General features: G+C 39.2%; 1 protein-coding gene and 1 long non-coding RNA gene across 4 annotated transcripts in view; one reads left to right on the top strand and one right to left on the bottom strand.

Moving 5' to 3' along the window:
* The window catches only part of LOC117661269 (uncharacterized), a 115,310-nt gene that overhangs the window by 43,393 nt on the left and 56,793 nt on the right, over nt 1-15,124 (bottom strand). The window contains exon 5 of one of the 2 annotated variants that reach the window (XR_015733532.1): nt 4,829-5,014. The exons of the other annotated variant lie outside the window; for it this stretch is intronic. This is a non-coding gene — a long non-coding RNA (uncharacterized LOC117661269). Of the gene's footprint in view, nt 1-4,828; nt 5,015-15,124 lie in introns of those variants that run through there. 2 annotated transcript variants of the gene reach the window in all.
* NOS1AP (nitric oxide synthase 1 adaptor protein) overlaps nt 1-15,124 on the top strand; it is a 206,753-nt gene that overhangs the window by 167,099 nt on the left and 24,530 nt on the right. The window lies entirely within an intron of this gene.

The following is a 15,124-nucleotide window of genomic DNA, read 5'->3' as shown; positions in this document are numbered from 1 at the left end:
AGGGTGAACAACTGTGGTAGTGCTGCAACATTCGTAACCTCAGGGCTATGTCATAACTACTTGGTGTACATGTGATGTTGTAACTTTGAATGGTCATAAGTAAACTGTTGTAATTTAAGGATTACCTGTACTATGAAAAAATGAGGTGCAAATGAACAAAGGTTGAATTGCAAAGGAAGAATCAATGAGCTTAACGAAAGGGAAAGACAACAAACTATAATTGGATGGAGCTGATGAGATGGAAGAAAGAATGGCTTGCAAGGATAGAAAGATATGGAGGAATATATACATAATGAACTTTATATAGATTAATTTTAGCTACATTTCCTGTTCTTTTTCTCTTCTCCTCCCTTTAATTTCTTTTGTTCCTACTTCATATTCTTCTTTTATCCCTTGTGAAACTGTTCAGCTTAAAAGGGAATTGCATGAATGAATGTATGGACTTCTATACAACTCTAGCTGAGAGAGAGGGTTCCATAAGGTTGGCTGAATTTGTAGTGGAATCAATTTATTTCTTGCTCAGTTATAGTGTGACTGTTACGATAGTGTGTTGAAGTCCCATCTTAGCCATGAAAACCAGCTTGATAACTTCAAGTCAGTCACTCTCGCTCAGTCCAACTACTTCACAGGGTTGTTGTTGGGAAAATAGGAGGAAAAAGGAATATTTTGTATTTGCTATTTTCAGTTATTTATAAAAAATAGTAAAAAGCAGGATAAAAATAAATAAATTCAAATAAATGTTCCAGTTCTCAGGTAGTTTACTGATGCTCCAGGATCTTTGAAAAATATAGGTTCAGTGGTTTCAAGATCATATCTGCCAGCTCAGTGGTGGGTTGCTCCCAGTTCTGTCCGGTTCTTTAGAACCAGTAGTAAAAGCAGCAGGAGGCTCTGCCCACCCACCCAGATGTCATAATTGACAATCTGCACATGCACAGAAGCTTCTGTGCATGCACAGAAGTGCACACGCGCTCCCATTGCAAACCGGTAGTAAAGGTAAGTAGAACCCATCCCTGTGCCAACTCCTTCAGAACCATGGGATGTAAACCATCTAATGCTGGTGATTTGAATTGTCTAGAACAGGGGTGTCAAACTCAAGGCCTGGGGGCCAGACTTGGGGTGATTAGATCTGGCCTGTGGGACCACCCTAGAAACAGCAAAGAACTGGCCCACAGTGCCTCTGCCAGTGAAAATGGAGCTTGGGGTGTGTACATGCATCCCCTGAGCTCCATTTTCATTGGCAGTGGGCAGCAGGAGGCCATCGCAGCTGAAAACGGAGCTCAGGAGCCCATTTTCGCTGGCAGAGTGCTTGGGCTATCACAGATGCCCCTGACATGAGTGATGTCAAACTGGACACACGTACCCTGGCCATGCCCACCCCAGCCCCTGAGGTCAAACACAAACCTGATGTGGCCCTCAATGAAATCGAGTTTGATACCCCTGGTCTAGAGTGAATAGGTGTTTTCTCACAATTTTTTGACTATTTTTACCTGCATTCCATTTGTTTCTTATGATGCTGCTTTTGCTAGATTGGACTATTTTTTCTTTTTGCATGAAGACAGAGACAAAGAATGGTATTAAGCAGATCTGCTTTCTCCCTGCTGCCTGTTAACTTCTTACCATCTTCTCCCATTAGTGGAGAAGCAAGGAATAACGGAGAAATCGATCCCTGACTTTGGTCTGAAACCAGTTGTTCTTTGAAAGACAAACTAAAATCAGTACCTTTCAAAGAACTCCTGTCAATACCCTTAATTCTCCTATAAATATTTGACAAACAGAGAACATCTCTGGTGGCCTTTCCTGGTTTATTGCTGGCTTCATCTGAGGAGATGAGGAATAAAGAATACATTGCACGCTGCTATAAGCCTTACTTCTTAACACATCAAACAGCAATATGGAAATAAAGAACTGGTATTGATATCAACATTTGCAGGGTGATTTTTAGAATTATGAAAATATCCACAAAAATTAACCACTTCTAAGAGGTGTACTAAGCTTAGCAGTAATGCTCTTTCTGAGAGTGGGGCCTGTGTTGTGGGTTTTCTTCCCATTTTTTAATATATTTAATTTAATATATTCTGAAAGAATATAAGAAATAGATAACACAAATAAGAAACAGAATTGTTCATTTTTAGTAATCAAGACTGGAATAAAACACAAAACATTTTGTTTATTGTTATATTTTTATCTCACCTTTATTTCTTAATAAGTAAATATAATATTGAAAGTGAATTTGGTATTCTTCTTCCATTGAAATTCCAACCCTCCACAAGTATAGTATACTCTACACCCATCTAATACAGTCTTTGACTTATTTGGATTCCGGACCATGATTCACTTGCAATTTATAAATAATGCCTAAAAATTATCAATATTATATACGGCAAGATTTTTTCATATCTGATCAGATCTGATACACCATAAGCATTAAAATCAGATAATACTCCTCTTCCCCTCCTGTAAATATTTGTATTCTATGAGATCACTGAATCCTGGGCTTGTGGGCTATGTGTTGTGGGTTACACCTTATTTTTATATAGAATAGAATTATAGAGTTGGAAGGGATCTTTAGATCATCTAGTCCAATCCTCTGCTCAAGCAGGAGACCCTATACCTGTGATGGCGAACCTATGCCATCACTGCCCTATACCATTTCTGACAGATGGCTGTCCAGTCTCTTCTCGAAAGCTTCCAGTGATGAAGCACCCAAACTTCTGAAGGCAAGCTGTTCCGTTGGTTGAATGTTCTGTCAGAAAATTTCTCCTTATTTCTAGGTGGAATCTCTTCTTCATCAGTTTCCATCCATTATTCCTTGTCTGGCCTTCGGGTGTTTTGGAAAATAGGTTGAATTCTTCCTCTCTGTGACAGCCCCTCAAATATTGGAACACTGCTATCATGTCACCCCTGGTCCTTCTCTTCACTAGACTATCCATGCCCAGTTCCTGCAACCGTTCTTCATATGTTTTATCCTCCAGTCCCTTAATCATCTTTGTTGCTCTTCTCTGCACTCTTTCTAGAGCCTCAACAACTTTTTTATAGTGTGGTAACCAAAACTGGATGCAGTATTCTAGGTGTGGTCTTACTAAGTCTTTATAGAGTGGTATTAGTATCTCACGTCATGTTAATGCCTCTGTTAATGCAATTTAGGATTACATTGGCTTTTTTGGCTGCCACTGCACACCGCTGGGTCATATTTAGCTGGTTGTCCACTAAGACTCCAAGATCCCTCTCACAGTTACTGCTATTAAGCCTGGTTTCACCCAATCTATATGTGTACTTTTGATTTTTCTTGTCTAAGTGTAAGACTGCTTTTCTCTACATTGAATTTCATTTGGTTAGATAGGGCCCAGTGTTCAAGTCTGTCAAGATCCATCTGGATCTTGAGACTGTCATCTAGGGTGTTGGCTATTCCTGCCAGCTTATTCCTGGCAGGAATAGCCAACACCCTTATTCTTGCCAGATGATAATCTGCAAATTTGGTAAAATCCCCTTCTATTCCCTCATCTAAGTCGTTTATGAAGATATTGAAAAGTACTGGACCTAAGACAGAATCTTGTGGTACCCCACTGTTTACTTCCCTCCATGTAGACATAGTACCACTAAGGATTGCTTGTTGAGTAGTTTGTCAGCTAGTTACAAATCTAACTGTGGTGATGCTATCCATCCCACTTTTTTCTAGCTTACTGTCAGGTATGCTTCCTTCAGTAATAGGTAAGAAATAGGTAAGTAATAGCAATAGCAATAGCACTTAGACTTATAGTGTTTTTACAATCCTCTCTAAGCAGTTTACAGAGTCAGCATATTGCCGCCAACAATCTGGGTCCTCATTTTACCCACCTCGGAAGGATGGTAGGCTGAGTCAACCTTGAGCCAGTGAAATTTGATCTACTGAACTGCAGCTAGCAGTCAGCTGAAGTAGCCTGCAGTACTGCACTCTAACCACTGCGCCACCTTGGCTCTTTCTTGTAATGATGGCCTCTTTCATTTTAAAACCATTTCCTAATATCTCTTTATGTTTATTGCTTTTTATTCTTCACATATACTATGCAGCCAGCTTTGCACCTGAGATCAGGAGAGCGTATATCCTTGCTGGCCATGGACTACATTTGTATGTTAGACCTAGATCAGGGGTGTCAAACTAGTGGCCCGGGGGCTGGATGTGTCACTCGCAAGCCACACACATCCCAGCTCCACAAAGGCAAAAAAATCATGATATGTCATGATACGTCACATGATGCGATCGAGTTTGACACTCGTGACCTAGATGATCATGACTAATTATGAGAGTTTGGAATGTAGCTAAAAGAGCAGACAACTGCAAGGATGTATAAAGACTGAAGAACCAGTCTTAAGTCTTAACTACTTATTTCCTGTGCTGCTCATTGCTATTCCTGAACTGCTTTAGAAACATGAGCCCTGACTATATGGTTTGAAAAGAGGATCAGATGGATGCTCAGTCTGGACTAGACACAATTGATCACTCCCGTTTTTTGCCTTTCTTGTTGATGGAAAGGCAGTTTTTTTTTTTATTGAGAAGTTTTATAAAAGATACAAACATTTTCTCCCCCCTCCCACCCCTCCACCCTCACCCCATCCCACCCCTCTTGCCCACCCACCCACCCTTTCCCCCTCCCCCTTCCCTCCACCCCCCTCCCTAGACTTCCCAGAACATGCACAGGGTATAGCATTCACAAACATAAAGCTAAAATACGCTAACAATTTGTTAACTTCAAATTCTCCCTAGGTCTTTAACTCCTTATAACTCAACACACTATAAACATAAACTAACGATTAAAAATGTTTCATTCATAAACTATATGAAACTTCTTAGTCTGATACTTATTTTGAATATAGTCAATCCATCTTCTCCATTCCGATATATATCTTTTGTTTGAGTGATCTTTAAGATATGATGAAATTTTTGCCATCTCTGCCAAATGCGCGACTTTTAATGTCCATTCCTCAATAGTAGGTGGATCTTTCTTCTTCCAATACTGTGCCACCAGTAGCCTGGCTGCTGTTATTAAATTTAAAACCAACTTAGTCTCTATTACAGTACAATCCGTAACTATTCCCAACAAAAAAAAACTGTGGTGTAAATTTAATCTTTTTCTTTAAAATATTTTGAATAATCCACCATATTTTTATCCAAAAAGCCTTAATTTTTTTACATGTCCACCATATATGAAAATACGTAGCATCTTCACACTCACATCGCCAACATTTAGGTTGTAAATTTGGATACATACAGGCTAGTTTTTTTGGATCTAAATGCCATCTGTAAAACATTTTATAAAAGTTCTCTCTTAAATTTTGTGCTTGTGTAAATCTTACGCTTCTAACCCATATCTTTTCCCATATTTCCATCATTATTGGTTCTCCTATATTTTGTGCCCATTTTATCATACAATCCTTGACTAGCTCTGTTTCCGAATCTATTTCCACTAATACATTATACAAGCTTTTTATATGCATTTGACTTTTATCTCTTATTTGTTTTATCAAATTCTCCTCCTGTTGCAAAATACCAGTTTTTTTATCTTCTCTCCATCTGGCCTGCAGCTGTCCATATTGAAACCAAGTTCTAATTATTCCTTCTTCTCTTAATTGTTCCATAGATTTTAATTGTAATCTAACTCCTTCTTTATAAAGGAGTTCCTTGTATGTAATCCTATCTTGTTTCTGCTCCACATTTATATTCTCTATCACATGTCTGGGTACTGTCCATATTGGTAACTTATCGTTTAATTTGTATTGATACTTTTTCCAGACACGCAATAAAGCATTCCTTAATATATGACTTTTAAAAGTCTTATCTACGTTCTTGTCATACACTAAATAAGCATGCCAGCCGTAGACCAGACCATATGCTTCAATATTTAATATCCTTTCCTCCGTTAAATTTATCCAATCAGTAACTGCTGAGAGGGCAGCGGCTTCGTAGTACAATCTTAAATTGGGCATTTTAAGACCTCCTCTTTCTCGTGTGTCTTGCATTATCTTTTGATTTACTCGCGGTTTCTTCCCTGCCCAAACAAACTTGTTTATGCCCTTCTGCCATTCCTTCAAATTTTCATCTTTTTTAAGTATAGGTATCATTTGAAAAAGAAATAAAAACCTTGGTAAAACATTCATTTTTACTGCAGCTATCCTTCCCAGCAAAGACAATTGTAATTTTTTCCACTTTTCCATCTCATTCTGTATTTTTTGCCACAACGGTTCATAATTATACTGATATAGTTTCATATTTGTAGTCATAATATAAACCCCTAAATATTTAACCTTCTTTACTATCTCAAATCCTGTTACCCTTTCTATCTCTTCTTTTTGGCTTCTAGTCATATTTTTAGCTATTATTTTTGTTTTGGCTGTATTTATTTTAAAACCAGATACTTGTCCATATGGGTTAATTATATCCATCAAGACTGTAATCAATTGTGCTGGTTGGGCTAAGGTAACAACCAGGTCATCCGCAAATGCTCGTAACTTATACTCATGCTGTCTAATTTTAATTCCCTTTATTGTATCTGTCCCACGTATTTTACTCAGTAGGATTTCCAGTGTCAAAATAAACAATAATGGAGACAAGGGACAACCTTGCCTTGTTCCTTTTTCTATATTGAAAATATCTGTTAAACCACCATTAATTATTATTTGCGCTGTTTGTTTCTGATATATTGCCTTAATAGATTGTATAAAATATTCTCCAAGTTGCATCCTTTCTGTTAATTTCAATAAAAAATACCAATTCAATCTATCAAAGGCTTTCTCAGCATCCAGAAATACTAGCACTGCGGGGACCTGGTTGTTCCTCCCCAAATACTCTAGTAAGTTAACAATTTGCCTTACATTACTTTTCATTTGTCTACCATTTATAAAACCAGTTTGATCATGATGAATCATTTGCTGCATAACTGTCATTAATCTATTTGCTAATATTTTGGCAAAAATCTTATAATCTGTATTTAGAAGTGAAATCGGCCTATAGTTTTTTGGATCTGTATGATCTTGACCTTCTTTTGGGATCAAAGAAATAAAAACTGTCTTCCAAGTTGGAGGTACCTCTCCTCCCTGTTGTATATTGTTAAATAATTCCTTCAGTGGTTCGACCATTTCCTCCTGTAAGCTCTTATAATAAACAGCTGTCAAACCATCCGTCCCAGGAGCTTTACCCACTTTCAACTGCTTAATTGCAAACAAAATTTCCTCGGAAGTTATCAAATGCTCCCACCCTCTGGAATGAATTACCTACTGAGCTCCGGACGGCTCCTGATCTCCGTTCCTTCCGTCGGGACTTGAAGACTTGGCTTTTCAAACAAATAGGCTGAGACTGATTCCGGGCTTTATTATTTACTACTAATTAATTATTTGGATTAAATTATGATTTTATTGTACTTGTTTCTTAACTTGTGTTCGTCGCCCTGAGTCCTTCGGGAGAATGGCGGCATATAAATACATGTAATAAATAAATAAATAAATAAATAAATAGATTTAAACTATCCCTCTGCTCTTTTGAAGTTGTGTAAATGCAAATATCTATCTATATCTATATCTTAAATTTTATCACTGGTATACAGCCTTGAATAAAACTCTAAAAATGATTTTTTAATCAATTCTTGCTCATAAACCTCTTTACCCTTATATTTTATTTTCTCTATAGTCCTTGATTTCTGCTTTTTCCTTAACAAATATGCTAACTACCTACCTGGTTTATTAGCATTACAAAAGGTATTATGTTTAGCATATTGTAAATTAGTTGCCACTTGATCCGCTATTAACATGTTAAATTGACCTTTCAATAAATTAATTGCCTCTTTAATTTTCTTATCTGTTGGATTAACTATCAAAGCTCGTTCTTGTTTTTTAATCTCTTCTTCTAATTCCTTTCTTTTTTTCTAATCTCATTTGACCTTTAGGTCTGGCTCCTCCCACTGCTTCTGTTTTTGTAGTTTCTTGAGTTGCCAACTGGAGTTGTTGCTGTCTTAATTTTTCCTTACGTTTAGCAGTTGCTGCTCTGCTCTGTCTTTGATCCTTTAGTTCTTCTGATATATCAATTAACTCCAAATCTTGAACAGCAATCTGGATCTGTAGCAAATCATCTTGACTGGTCGAAGCTCCCCCCTGAACTATTGTCATCATCTCTTCTCTCTCTCCTTCCATTACTTCCTTCTTCTTTTTTAACTTCTGGTGATTTTGGTGGCCCAGCCACCATACTGTATTAAGCCAATATCTCTCACCCAAATAGTTCACCACTAGGCCGGCTGGCACTTTTCATCTGTACTGTATTTGACGTTTTCTCAGTTCATCCACCAGAAAGGCATAATCCCTCTGGCTCTCAACATTTTGGGGGGGATTTCTTTCATTGTCATCACCTCCTGGCCTTCCACTTGAAGCTTGTTTTTAAAGGTAGCCTGTAAAATTTCATTGCGTAATCTCCTTGTACTAAAGTATATTACAATATCTCCTGGTAAGTGTTTCTGTCTGGCCACCCAGGAGTTGACATGATATATCTTGTCAATCTGCCAGCCTAACTCCACTTTCATCTCCCCCAACATCTGTGCCAATGCCTCTGACATCAGCTCTCTCAAATTCTCTTGTTTGTTCTCCTTCACCCCTCTTATTCTTAAAGCAAATTCCGTATCTCTGTATTGAATCATTGTTACATCAGCTTCAGCCCTTTCGACTTTGTTCTGTGTCTCTCCTAATTTATTGTCCAAAATTTCCGTAGATTGCTTAATTTCTTCAACTTTATCCTCCAAAATTTTAATATTACCTGCCAAACCTTTAAATGCCAATAGTATATCTTCCCTAATTTGCTGATTCCGAACTGAAATCTCCTCTGAAACAGACTGAATTTTTTCATTAGTTTCATTAATTTTTTCATTAATCACAGTAGTAAATTTGTCCTGTGTGGCTTTTAGGGCTTCTTGTATCATTTCAAACATTAAAGTCTGTGGATCTGTTGGGGGGGGCAGAGGCTTGCAATCTAGGAGTGTGGGCTGGAGAGCTTCCGGCACTCCCAGTTCCTTTAATAGGAACAGTCTTTACAGATTTTGAGGCCATTTTCAATTTTAATTAATCTTTATATTTTAATCAGAAGCCAAAAAGAAAAGTTCAACAAAGTCAAAAGTTTTCCCAATCTTAAATTGATGTCTTAAAATCCTCCTTCTCTCAGTACAAATATTCTTTTCAAGCAAGAGGCTTCCAGCGAAATGAAACTTTTCTTTAACTTTCACTTTCCACGCCCTTTCAAGCCTCAATCGCCATCTTGTTGCAAATTTGCTAATTTGTTACTTCCGAAGGAGGTAATAAACATTGGAGTTAAGTTTAAATACTTGCAGTCTGACTTCTCCTGGTTTGTTCTGCCTGCAGCAATTTAGGAAGTTGGAATTTCCCTCAGTTGTTATTGGCAGAATTGGTTGCGGCTTCTTGCCCTGCTAGTTAGCAGAATTGTCCTAGGTCCAGAGCAGATTGACAGGCTTCTAGGGAGCTTTCACCCTTCGCACTCCAGAATTTCTCCTAGGGAACTTGGGGAGCTCTACCTCCACCTGTCAGCTCTCCTCTCTCCCCTTTGTCCGGGGGGAGAGTTTCCAAACCGCCAGACAGCTGTTTGTTGGCTGTTCTGGTGGCTTTTACGATGCCGGGGATCGGGCGCTCACGGAGGAGCGTCTGCGAGGCGCGCGGAGCCAACCGGAAGTCAGAAAGGCAGTTGTTGATGTCTAGTCCATGCATGTGGGTCAACTGCTGCCTGTGTTACCTTTTGGAGGATTGCCTCCCCTTTCCTCACTGCTTGCTTTTGCTATGTCTTTCTAGATGTATAGAGGGATGTACTTGCCCCTTCCTTCATTCTTTCACTTGATCTTAATTCAAAGATAACAAGATTTGGTCTTCTTTTTTAATTTCTTCTTTCTTAAATTATTGTACCTATTGGATACATGGACTGGAAGAGGAGATGCTTCTTTGAAGAGTCAAAGGCGTGATTGCCTTTCTCCTACTATACCTCTCCATTTCCCATTCAACTGTCCCAATACCTGCAAGACTCTGTTATGTCATTCACTTCTATCATCAAGGGACAAAGAATTTAGGAAGAGACATATGCTGAATAGTGTGATAGTGTTATACTTGCACTACATCTCTCTCTCTCTCTCTCTCTCTCTCTCTCTCTCACACACACACACACACACACACACACACACACACACACACACACTGTCAGGTCCCATAGATCCCTATTGGGATGCTGCCATTTTGGTGGGGAGAGGGCCTGGGTGCATTCTTTAGTTTATAGCCTTTTTCCTGGTGCCTATCTACCCTGTACTTTAATTTACCTTCGTGGGAATGTAAAGGGGGAGGGTCATCTATTTTGTCTCACCTCCAGAGTCTCCAGCAAGAGACGCCTGAGAACAGCTTCTTATCACCTTCTCAGCCGGCAATTCTCAAAACACCTTCACACCTGTGGATTGGCTTATTCAACATCGGACTGAGGGGAGGAGTTTCTAACTGTCTTAATCTAACAGAATTGCATGGGAATCTTCAGATCCTGCTTCCTTTGTCTTGCTATCTCTTTCCTTCAATAAAAGGCTCCTTTTGAAATGCTAATTGTTTCAAGAGTTCTTCTTTCTTGAACGGAGAGGAGAGGCAGGCCCTTACATACAACAGGATCTGTAAAAATGATCAACCTGGAGAAGCACTCGTTCTACTGAGAGGACCATACAAGCCATGTCCAAGCAAAGTGGTGAGCATGGAGAGCATGGAGAGGAAGAGTGCTGGGGTGAAACCAGGGGTGAAATGCTCCCAGTTCGGTCTGGATTGCCCAATCCGGTAGCGATGGCGGTGGGTGGTTCAGAGAACTGGTAGCAAAAATCCTGCCCCCCCCCATGCCTAGCTGAGCCACGCGATTATCTGAGGCTTTTTTTTTTTTACTTTTAAAAGCATTTTTTCTACAACCTCTTTGGCTGAAAAAAATGCTTTTAAAAGTTAAAAAAAAAGCCTCTGATGATCGCACGGCTCAGCTGGGATCATTAGAGGCTTTTAAAAGCATTTTTTTCTACAACCTCTTCGGCTGAAGAGGTTGTAGAAAAAAATGCTTTTAAAAGGAAAAAAAAAAGTTGGTCACCCCCACCCAGTCACATTACCCCCCCACCAAGCCATGCCCACAGAACTGGTAGTAACAAATTTTACATTTCACCATTGGGTGAAACCTCGACGCAATCTCCAAATGCCCTATCAAAGATATTGAGGCTGCTTTGGAGAACCCCACAAAACCAAAATGGTCAATTGGATTAGGGAAGAAAGAGCTGGGATGGAAGAACCGAAGGGGTCAACCTCAATTAAGGCAGCCGGCAGCCAGGCTGGAAATGCAAGCTGAAAACCTGTGGGATCATGAGGACCTAGGTGAGGAACTGGCCAGGGACAATCAACTGAAAAGGCATGTCATGCCTTGTGATGGAGGCTTTTGAGAACCTGAGAGCCCACGGCCGTGGAGTTTCGCCCCCTAGCAAAACCAAGGGAGGGAACTCTGGCCTCACCAGGAGAAGACACTGGACTGTTCAAAAGCTACTCAAAAGGTGACCTGCAAAGATGAACCATTGCTCCTAAGACTATTCATCCCCAGACAAAAAAAAAAAAGAGTAAAGCTCTCAGCCCTTCTGGATTTGGGGTGTACCCGATGCTCAATAAGCCTGACCCTGGTGGGGAAATTGGGCATCCACCTATGGAAGTTAAAGACTCCAATTGCATTCTGCCAACTAGATAGGTCACTTGTGGGCGGGGAGACAGCCACTTTTGTCATGGAACCTTGGAAATAGCCATGGGGACCCATGACAAGACACTCATATTCATTGTGGCACCCGGAATGGAGTGGTCACTAGTCCTGGGGCTCACCTGGCTGAAGAGATGGAATCCCAGAGTAAATTGGAAAGAGGAGACCCTAAAGTTCCAGTGGGGAGCGACCATTTGACCAAGGAGAGGAACTGGGGGAAAACCCAAAGAAAGAAACAGCTGCAGCTGGGAGGGGTGAGCCACCTTAGGGCATCCCCCGGGAATACAAGGACTTGGTTGAGATCTATAGTGAAGAGAGCTCTGATGAGTTCCCCTCCACCCCCCCCCCACAGACTGTGCCATTGAGATTTTCCCAGGAGCAAAACTACCAAAGCCAAAACTGTACAGCATGTCCCCAAGAGAGATCAAGGAACTGCAAGCTTTCATAGATAAAAATCTGCCCTGGGGATTCATTCAACCAGCCCGACCCAAAATTGCAGCACCCGTGCTGTTCCGTGAGAAAAAGGACAGGTCTTTACCAGGGGTGGGTTCTAAATTCTTTTACTACTGGTTCTGTGGGCATGGCTTATTTTGTGGGTGTGGCTTGGTGATCATGTGATGTGGGCGTGGCTTGGTGGTCACGTGACTGGGTGGGCATGGCTTGGTGGTCATGTGGCTGGGTGTATGTGACTGGTTGGTCATGTGACTGGGTGGCGTGGTTGGTTGATCATGTGACTGGGTGGGTGTGGCTGGTTGGTCATGTGACTGGGTGGCATGCCGGGTGTTTTCCGGTATGTTTTTCATAGGAAGCTGACTCTCTTGTTATTCCATGTAATAATTAAGCAAAAAAGCTCTGTGTTATTTCAGAGATATGAGTATACTTTCAGTTGCTACTAGTTAGTAAATATCCAGCACAAACTTGATTTTGTAAGTAAATCACCAAATCACTCTAAAATCTATGGTCAATCTTGGTAAAGACTCAGAAATGACTATTCCAGTACAGTTGAGAAAAAGTCTCAAAACTAGCATAACACAAGCATTATTTCATTTTGTAAAGCTGTTTTCATGGTAAATACGGAATGTTGCATAATTCTTCCCCAGAAAACACTTTTACAAAACACTAAAGATAGGGCACATTCACACATTCTGAATTTCCACCCACCAATCCCCCACAAAGCAGCTGGAAAGCAAACTTTGTTTTCATTTCTTCTGACCTTGAATTCACCAGGGACATCCATGAGCCAATCAGACCTCTCTAAGTGACCAATAGCAGAAGAGAAAATCAGTAGCAAACATTCCTTCACCCCCAGAAACCATAATGAATTAATATACACACACTATTCTACATGCAATTATCTGGTGATTTGCCTAAAATTCTAAGAGGCTGCTATGATAAAAAGCTATTGCAAGAACAAACCAGTTGTTTGCTTTGGTTTTTTTTTTTTTTTAAAAGCAATGAAAGGTTTCCGAAATGCCTTACTAACATTCCTCTGTTGCATTCAAAAGCTCTTGTGAATTGGGAAATCATAGCATGTTGATAGTTTTATAATTAGGCATTTTTCTCAAGAGTGAAAGAAAGAAGGAGATGAGTTCTATCTATGAAGGGAGAAGTTATGTGAACAGGATACTGCATCTATATATACCCCAGAAAACGGCAAGAGTTTCAGCTGCCTGCCCAGAAAGTTTGCAGAAACTCAAGGGGAAATGAGTTTTGTTAGAGTTTCTCATAAAACAGGGTAGAATTTGACAACTCCAAAAGCAGACAATACAGTAAAATTACTCAGATCTTAACAATATTTTAAAGCCATGTAAAAAAATCTGTGGATAATGCCATCTCCAGCATTTCTAGAACTTTTCCAGATTAAAATATAGAAAACTAGTGTGTGAGGTTCTCATCTAGCATTGAACCTGACACATTACTGATTAGGATTTTTCATCTCACAAAAAACATTTCAAGGATATAACAGAAGTATATATCAATGGTGAAATGTAAAATTTGTTACTACAGATTCCGTGGACGTGGCTTGGTGGTGGTGGGGGTAATATGACTGAGTGGGCGTGGCCAACTTTTTTTTTTTTTACTTTTAAAACCATTTTTTCTACAACGTCTTTGGCTGAAGAGGTTGTAAAAAATGCTTTTTTTAAAATTAAAGTTTTAAAATATTTTACAAACAAATTCCCCCCCCTCCCTCCCTCCACCCATTCCCTCCCCCTCCACCCATTCCCTCCCCCCCCCGACTTCCCAGAGCAAAATACAGGGTATAGCATTCAGCAAACATAATCAAACATAATCAAACTAACTATACGCTATTAACTCCCCTTCACATTTTAACTCCCCCAGACATACAAAAAATAAAAATTCACCCAAATTCATTCGTAAGCTATTTGCAACTTTTTAGTCCCATATTTGTTTTGAATATAATCAATCCATCTTCTCCATTCCGATATGTATCTTTCATTCGAGCGATCCTTCAAATATGCAGAGATTTTAGCCATCTCTGCCAAATTAGCTACTTTTAATGTCCATTCTTCAATGGTAGGTACGTCTTCCTTCTTCCAATACTGCGCCGCCAAAAGTCTGGCTGCAGTTATTAAGTTCAAAATCAAATTAACCTCTATAACTGTACAGTCTGTAATTATACCCAATAAAAACAACTGTGGAGTAAATTTTATCTTCTTTTTAAAAATATTTTGTACAATCCACCATATCTTAATCCAAAATGCCTTAATTTTTTTACATGTCCACCATATATGATAATACGTTGCATCATCACATTTACATCTCCAGCATGTAGATTGTAGGATTGGATACATACAAGCTAACTTTTTAGGATCTAAATGCCATCTATAAAACATTTTGTAAAAATTTTCTCTCAAGTTTTGGGCTTGGATAAATTTTACATTTCTGACCCATATTTTTTCCCATGTTTCCATCATTATTGGTTCCTCAATGTTTTGTGCCCATTTTATCATACAGTCCTTCACTAGCTCGGTTTCTGAATCTATTTCTATCAATGCATTATACAACCTTTTAATATGCATTGGGCTTTGATCCCTAATTTGTTTTATCAGATTTTCCTCATTTTGCAAGATACCAATTTTCTGATCCTCTTTCCATCTAGTATACAACTGTCCATACTGAAACCAAGTTTGAGTTATCCTTTCTTCCTTTAATACCCCTAAAGACTTTAACTGCAATGTACCTCTTTCCATAGTAAGAAGCTCTTTGTAAGTAATCACATCTTGTTTCTGTTCTACACTTATATTCTCTATCATATGTCTAGGTATTGCCCATATAGGTAATTTATTATTTAATTTATATTGATATTTTTTCCATACACATAGTAATGCATTCCTCAATATATGA

This window comes from Pantherophis guttatus, chromosome 3 (assembly GCF_059756535.1).
Source record: "Pantherophis guttatus breed Tessera chromosome 3, ASM5975653v1, whole genome shotgun sequence".
In the NCBI taxonomy this organism is placed as follows: Eukaryota; Metazoa; Chordata; class Lepidosauria; order Squamata; family Colubridae; genus Pantherophis; species Pantherophis guttatus.
This window is presented reverse-complemented; position numbering and strand designations above follow the sequence as displayed.